Raw genomic sequence first — 8225 nt, forward strand, 5'->3', positions numbered from 1 at the left:
TATTTATTCCCGCAAGTCAGCAGCTCACACATTGTTTAATTTACATTTGTCATGATGAAATTAATAAACCGCTGTAACTTCCTGTCTTTGTATCGGACTTGAGTCTCATTAGAGGAGAAACAGTGACCTGGGGTTACTGCCGCCCCCGCCCGCCCCCCCCCCCCCCCCGCACCCAGTGAACTGCAATAATGGGTCCGAGCTCCTCACACCGGTACAGCAGCATCTCAGCTCCGGGCTGGGGGATATCAGTCTAATATTGTCTGGTCCCTAGGACCTTCTCACTCCCCATGCCCATCCAGGCTGACCACCGCTTCCTCGCACCCTCGCCTTCCAGCGCGGTCTCTCGCACTCGCAGACAAAAACGACAAAAGAGATTGGAAGCTCATATTCTCTGTAATATCTGAACTGCGTCCACAAAAGTAGTGAAAAAGAGAGGAGTTGGGAAATTAAAAAGAAGCAACCAACACGCGCTGTAGCTCCCTCCACTCCATCCCATCACACCTTCCGGATGTCAGGCGCTGATTGAAGCATTACGTACTACCGGGGTGAGAAACACAGTGAAGCTCTCTCAACAGCGTCCTATCACGTCCAGGTCAGACACAGAGTGAAGCTCCCTCCACACCGTCCAGTCACACAGTACCATGGTCAGACATTGAGAAAAATTCAAATCAAAACCGAGGAATAATAAGTTGCTGCACCGGGCTCTCTGTAAGGAGATCACGGTCAAAAACATTTTTTCGCAGATGGAGCTGGTGAGGTATCCGAGGCAACGAATCGTCCTCAGTCACGTCAATTCTTTCATTCCCAAAAAGATGCTGCTTCCCTATCTAGCCCTCTTGGGGCTAGAGAACTGAGAACTGCCATAAGAGACAAATTTAAGAGACGTACCCTTCGCAACGTAATCTCTTTCCAGCGTCAGTTGTTCATGCAGCAGGAAAGGGAGAACGACGATGAGGGCTAGTTTACTGTCCGGTACGAGAGGAGTAGACGATCAGATTTTTTGGTGGTCTGAGAGCCAACGGTGCCATGAGTGTAGGGAGGTGAGGCACTTTCGGAGGGACTACCCCAACATCCAAAACCCTAGGGAGACCACTTCTAGCACCAGTGGCCCAACTGCCTCTGCTCCTGTTCCTATTCTGCACTTGCCCCTGCCCCTACCCCTGTCCCTACTTCTACGCCTGAATCAGCCTCTGCTCCTGCCCCTGTGGTTCAGGTGGGATATCTTGTGGCTACGTGCAGGGAGGTTCAGGCGGGTGACGGGGTGGAGCCTGTGCGGGGCAAGAAAGTGAAGAAGAAATCCAAACACATGAAGAAGTCGGCCCCCGAGACCGCAGAGCTCACGCCCATTTGCCCTGAAGTGGAGCGGGAGGCTCGGGGAAGTGCACAGTCGGACGGTGTGATGGAAGCGGAGAGTAACGCTCCATCGGTGAATCCGGCACCTGTGTGCTCCTCCGGCTTGAAGTGGAGAACGGAATGTTCCCCCAAGAGGGCAGGGAATGTAGATGCGGGGGAGTCCCAGAAAGGGGTGGGAATCCGGGTGGAAGGTGTGTCTAAACCTGAATCCCCAGATGTAGCCACCAGTGCTGTGGTAGGTGGTGTGGTTGTGCAGGAAGCTATTTCTAGGCCTGTTTGCACAACTAAAACAGACCTGGAGCCCTGCACCCAGGACTTAGCAGTAAGCACCCCCCTGAAGGCAAGTGTATTAAACAGTACGAGCGGAGAGGAGACTAAACTCTCTCACTGTCATAATCAGGCTGCCGGTGAATCCCTTGGACCAGAGCTGCTGGGGTCCCCTTCATACCTGTCTCCTGGGGAGGGTGATATACTCTGCATGCCGACCCCATTAACTAATGGCCTGCAGCGAGTCCCTGGGGATTTCCCCTCCATTCTCGTAACTGTGGATAAGACTGATGCGCCGGTGGAGCGGGCAGGAATGAGTGAGTTACCCGCTGCGCAGTGTGGGTTTCAAGGGCAGCCACCTTATACAACACACGAGGAGGAAGATGGGAGATTTATCTGCAGTGAGGGGTTGGAGGGAGACTCCTTTGATAACGAGACAATGGACATCCTCACCCCTCCTGGAGAAATCCCCATTGATACTTGTGGAGGAGATTAGAGAGTTTATTCACTCCTCTGTGGGTGCAAAGCATCGGCCTAAACTAGCCTCGCTTCGCTGTTCTAGCCTGCCGAGGCTGGTGAAGTCCCTGTGAGTCATCCTCAGAGGAAGGGGAAGGGGAAGAGGAATGCAGTGTCGGGGAACGACAGTCGGCAGCTGAAATCCTTCCTGGATGATCTGGTGAGGAAATGAGAGCGATAAGTAGCCTTACTCCGTCGGGAGATGGTGGGTCACAGGGTAGCGATGGTAGCAATCGGGTCCGGAAAGTAAAGAATATTCTTGATATCCTTCGGGATAGTGTGGTTGAGGGTGCCTCCGCTATCACTGGGAAGGGTACTGGTGCTGAGGTCTAGTGTGGTCCCGACATGAAACGTAACACAGCTTGTCTAAATGTAAAGGGTAGCAGAGGCTCTCTCCGCAGATATAACAATCTCTCAGTCCTCAGGGATGGGAGATATGCATTGAGTTTCCTGTAGGAAATCCATTCCATCCCGTGGGACGAGTCCACTTGGTTCCTGGAGTTGCAGGGCGGGGTCTACATGAGTCACCTGTCACGTACCCCGTGACGGGTTAAAGAGCCAGCAGAAATAGAAAACACTTTGGACCCCCTTCCTTTCAGGAAAAATTTTAGCGAGGTAATTTTTTTTTAGTTTAAATGTAAATTACAGAGTTTGAAACAAAACATGTACAATCATCAGATAACAGAGCAAAAACGTGTACCATTTCTAACTTAACATCTGGATAAACAATCAACTATAATGTTGTCACAACCTTTCACATGTTTGATTTTTAAGTCATATTCTTACAATATCAGATTCCAATTTAATAGCCTTCTATTCTTATTCTTTATTTTAGTTAGAAACACCAACGGATTGTGATCCGTGTAAACCACCAGTGGTCTGTGGGCAGGACAAACATAGACTTCAAAATTTTGTAAAGCCAGAATAAGTGCTAGCAATTCCTGTTCAACAGTGGAATAGTTTGTCTGATGCACATTAAACTTCTTTGAGAAGTAACTACTGGGTGTTCAACATCGTCCTCGCCCCTCTGTAACAGTATTGCTCCTGCAGCTTCATCACTACTGTCTGTTGCTACAGAGATTTGTTTTCTAAAGCTGCACTATGCTCTTCCCACGTGTCATTCCAGACAATTAATCATCGATGTAAGCCCTTGTGTTTTCTAAACCTCTTATCACAGAATTGATCATTCTTTGAAATGTCCCAGGAATATCTTTCTTCCCGAAGGGTGAAACATTATATTCGTACAGCCCTGAAGGTGTGACAAACGCTGAGATTTATCTGGCCCTGTCGGTCAAAGGAACACACCAATATCCTTTTAGCAAGTCAATTTTTGTGAGGTACTTAGCCTTCCCCACCTTATCAACACAGTCATCCACTCTCGGGATAGGATAAGCATCTGTCTTGGTTATTGTATTGATTTTCATGTAGTCGGTACAGAATCTAATGCTACCGTCCGTTTTGGGAACAAGAACGCAGGGGGTCGCCCAGTCTGAAGTAGATTACCTAATGATACCGGTTGCTAGCATGTAGCCAATTTCCTTTTCAATTCCTTTGCTTTACTCGAAATTCATTCTGTAAGGATGCTGTTTAATGGGCTGTGCTGAATTTACAATGACGTCATGCACCGCAACTGTGTTCCGCCTTGGAATGTCAGGAAATTAATCTTTTGTTGTAAGGACGTGTCGGTGGAATGAACCCAAGTGCTGAACACTGGCGCGGAGGCCCAGTCGGGAGGTGTTGCTGTCCTCGAGAGCGTGGAAGGGGTTCCAAGGGAGTCTTTGCCCGGAGTCTTGGTTCTAGTAGATAATTCAGGAACAAGGTTAGACTTAGAACTGATAGTCCCAAGTCCCCTGGAGGGAGGTTACTCGTACACGAGTCGACCAACGGACTGGCACCTTCTAGTAGTGGTAACAGGATTCTTATCCTGCCTTGGTTGCTGGAAAGCAGGTGTTTGTCGTTTGTTGGAACCGGGGAATGATTGGGAACTAAACGAGGTCGTTAAGGCAATATTCCTGAAGAAGATAGTCAGGTGCCAGAAGTGAGTATGGCAGTAAACCCCCCCCCCCTCAATGGGAGCCTCCCGGTGATCCTCCAGCCTGTCTGGGTGGTCCCAATGAAAGTCCTGGATGAGAGAAGGGTCTAAGTGAAGTAGCGGGGGACCCAAGAACGCACTTGAGGACCGTACCCTTCTCAATCCACCAGGTGTTTGAGACCCCGGCCCCTACGGCGTACATCCAGTAGTCTTCGGACGGTGTATGCCGGATGGTTGTCGATGATACGGGCAGGTGGGGGAGTCTCAGCCGGGGGACACAAGGAGTTGATGGAGACTGACTTTAACTGAGACGCATGAAAAGTTGGGTGGATGCGCATGGACCTTTGCAGCTTTAGACGGACTGCTGTGAGATTGATAACCCTTTCAAACTTGAATGGTCCCAGGAAGCGAGGGGCGAGTTTCCTATGTTCGTTTTTGAGTGGTATGTCCTTGGAGGAACGCCACACCATCTGCCCAGGTTGGTACCTCCGGTGCCGGAGTCCGGTGTCGGTCGGCTGTCTTCTTATTTCGTTTGTTGATCTGAGTAGGGCCGCGCGTGTTTCCTCCCAAATCTTAAGGCACCGATCAATATGGTCCAGAACCGACGGTACCGCAATCTCCTCTTCTTCCGCAGGGAACATCGGGGGTTTGTACCCAAGGGAACACTCGAACGGAGACCTCCCAATGGCAGAGCTCAACAGAGAGTTGAGGGCGATCTCAACCCACGGGAGGTGGTCGCTCCAGTTCGACGGGTTGTTTGCCGTTACACAAAGTAGCGTTGCCACCAGGTCTTGGTTGACCCGTTCCGTCTGCCCGTTCGTCTGGGGGTGGAAACCGGATGACAGGTTGCCCGATGCACCTAAGGCCTGACAGAAAGCCTTCCATACCTGCGAGACGAACCGGGGACCTCGATTGGAGACTATCTCCGCGGGGATTCCGTGGAGGAGGAAGACGTGGAGGACGAGAAGACCTGCGGTTTCTTGAGATGAAGTGAGTTTAGGAAGGGCCACAAAGTGCAGCACCTTGGAGAATCGGTCTACCACAATGAAGACAGTTGTGTTTCCGCGGGATGGGGTAGACTGGTGACGAAGTCTAGGGCGATGTGTGACCAGGGATAGCCAGGGACAGGTAGAGGATGAAGAAGACCCGCAGGTGTTCGATGAGAGAACTTTCCTCGGGCACAGATGGAACAAGCGGAGACATAAGAACGGGTGCCCCCTCCGTGGACGGCCACCAAAAGTGCTTCCTCAGGAGAGCCAGGGTCCGATCACTCCCGGGGTGGCAGGCGAACCGCGATGTGTGCCCCTAGTGGAGAACCTGAGGCCTGACGGAGACGGGCACGTACAGGAGATAGCCGGGTGCATTCCCAGGGTCGGGGTCATCCCGCTAGGCTTCCTTTACGTTAGCCTCGATCTCCCAAGTGAGGGTGGCCATCACGCAGGATGGTGGGAGGATCGTCTCGGGAATGGAGGTATCATCCTTGGAGTCATGCTGGCGGGATAGCGCGTCCGGCTTCCCGTTCCTGGATCCTGGACAGTACGTGAGGGTAAACTTCAACCGTCCAAAGAACAATGCCCAACGGGCCTGGCGGGTGTTCAATCGTTTGGCGGTCTGAATATACCCCAGTGTCTTATGATCAGACACACTCGCAGAATAAAGAAATCAGGGACCTTAATTGTCCTCGACCCCGTCACTCGCAGAAATAAAATCAGGGACGATAATAGCCCTCGACCCGTTACTGGCAGAAAAGAACAGCGACCCAAGTCTGGAGCGGGCTAGGTGGATTGGAAAGGGGCGCTAGCATAGCTGACGGCAAATCCAAAGTGGCTGGTGTTTTGGGGGCAATTGGAAATGAGGATCCTGGATGAGGCAACTCATACTAGAAAGTAAAGACAGCATAAAGGCAAAAGTGAGGGTTTATAATGTAGCAAGCATTAGAGGGAAGCCGGAGGTTTGGGACGCTTTCAAAAATGGCTAATAATGGAGAAAGTACCTTTGTTCAGACATATGAATATTAAAAGGGATGCAAGAGTGGATGTCAGAAAGCTGGAAAATAACGCGGAAGAAGCAGTAATGGGGCGAAAAGAAAAGGGACGAACTGAATGAATATTTTACGCCGGGCTGCTCTGTGGAAGACTCCAGCATAATGGCACCGAGAAACACGTGTCAGAGGGCATCAGTGAGAGTGGATGCTGTGACCTGGAGAAGGTGCCCGTGAAGCTGAAAGGTCTGAAGTTAGATGTCATCGGGACCAGTTGGACTAAACCCCCGGGTTCTGAAAGTGGTAACTGAAGAGATTCTGTAGGCACTCCTTCACGTATCATTATATATATACAACAGCTCCATAGCAAAGAAAGCCCAGCAGCGTCTCTACTTTCTGCGAAGGCTGAGGAAAGTCCAGCTCCCACCACCCCCCGATCCTCGTCACATTCTACAGGGGTTGTATTGAGAGTATCCTGAGCAGTTGCATCACTGCCTGGTTCGGAAACTGCACCATTATTGATCGCAAGACCCTGCCGCGGGTAGTGAGGTCAGCTGGGAAGATCATCGGGGTCTCTCTTCCCGCCATTACGGATATTTACACTACACGCTGCATCCGCAAAGGAAACAGCATTATGAAGGACCACAAGCATCGCTCCTACAAACTTTTCTCCCTCCTACCGTCTGGGAAAAAGGTACCGGAGCATTCAGGTTCTCACGACCAGACGATGTAACAGTTTCTTCCCCCCAAGCTATCAGACTCCTCAATACCCAAAGGCTGGACTGACAACTTACTGCCCTATTGTCTTGTTTATTATTTATTGTAATGGCTGTACTGTTTTGTGCACTTCATGCGGTCCTGGGTAGGTCTGTAGTCTAGTGTAGTTTTATTCTGTGTTGCTTTTTACGTAGTTCACTCTAGTTTTTTGTACTGTGTTATGTAACACCATGGTCCTGAAAAAGTTGTCTCATTTTTACTATGTACTGTACCTGCAGTTATCGTCGAAATGACAATAGAAGTGACTTGACTTGATATTCGAGAATAGATCCTGATGACTGCAGAATTATGACTGTCACTCCACTCTGAAAGAAGGAAGTTTGGCTGAAGAAAGGAGAATAAAATAAAGGCAGCCTGACTTCAACGTCTTAAATAATTCAAAAGATTCGAAGCACATTGAAGATCAAAGACGGCTGAGGAGAAAGGGAGAAGATTTGTCAAATAGATCATCGTGTGGTACGGTGATGCACCTTGGAATAAAGGATAAAAAAGTCTCTAAATGGGGATGGTTTTCAGAAATCAGAGGTGCAAAGAGACCTTGTGCAATATTCCCTAAATGTTTACTTCCAGGCTGAGTCAGCGGTAAAGGAAGGCAAATGCAATTTTAACATTCGGTTCAGGAGGGGCAGAATATAAAAGCAATAATGTAATGTTGACATATGTCCGTCATTATAAACCTGATTCTGACCCTGACCTTTATCCCCAACAATGGAAATCTCCTTCATTTACGAAACTGACGGCAGTATTATCCCTCCACACTCACGTTCTGACGTAACTGTGTTGAAACAAATTCCAAAGCTGTCGAATTATACTATTTGTATTGGAATGCTGAATCACCTTTTCCGTTACCGAAAATAAATCAAGTACAACCCTCGCTTCAGGTGCAGTGCTACGGTGGGTGCAATGGACATTGATGGAGCTGCGATGGCCGAGTGGTTAAGGCGTTGGACTTGAAATCCAATGGGGATTCGCCGCGTAGGTTCGAATCCTGTTTGCAGCGCTCAAACTACAGCGCCAGGGAATAGAAACCTCACTGCCAATAAAAATTTAATAGCCTGGCTGCTGTCTGTGTTCAGTTGACAACTACGTACCAGCCGGCAGATTTATAGATTTTTACACTCATTGCGCAAATTTAATTTCTATTACGACTCTGATCAATCCCACTCTGGGCAGCTTAAACGCTTTGTAGTTTGTAGCTTTACCGACTTGTAAAACTAAAAGAATCAAATGCAGAGAACGGATATTTCAGCGTCAGTGTAAAGAAGTGGACTTCATCCTTTCACTGAAGTGGGCAGCACG

At 49.3% G+C, this 8225-nt stretch overlaps 1 non-coding gene across 1 annotated transcript; it reads left to right on the forward strand.

Moving 5' to 3' along the window:
• Positions 1–7844: 7844 nt before the first annotated feature.
• Positions 7845–7926, forward strand: trnas-uga (transfer RNA serine (anticodon UGA)). Its single transcript has one exon. It is a non-coding gene; the product is annotated as a tRNA-Ser (tRNA).
• Positions 7927–8225: the final 299 nt, after the last annotated feature.

Source organism: Hemitrygon akajei, unplaced genomic scaffold (genome assembly GCF_048418815.1).
Source record: "Hemitrygon akajei unplaced genomic scaffold, sHemAka1.3 Scf000053, whole genome shotgun sequence".
NCBI classification, from domain to species: domain Eukaryota; kingdom Metazoa; phylum Chordata; class Chondrichthyes; order Myliobatiformes; family Dasyatidae; genus Hemitrygon; species Hemitrygon akajei.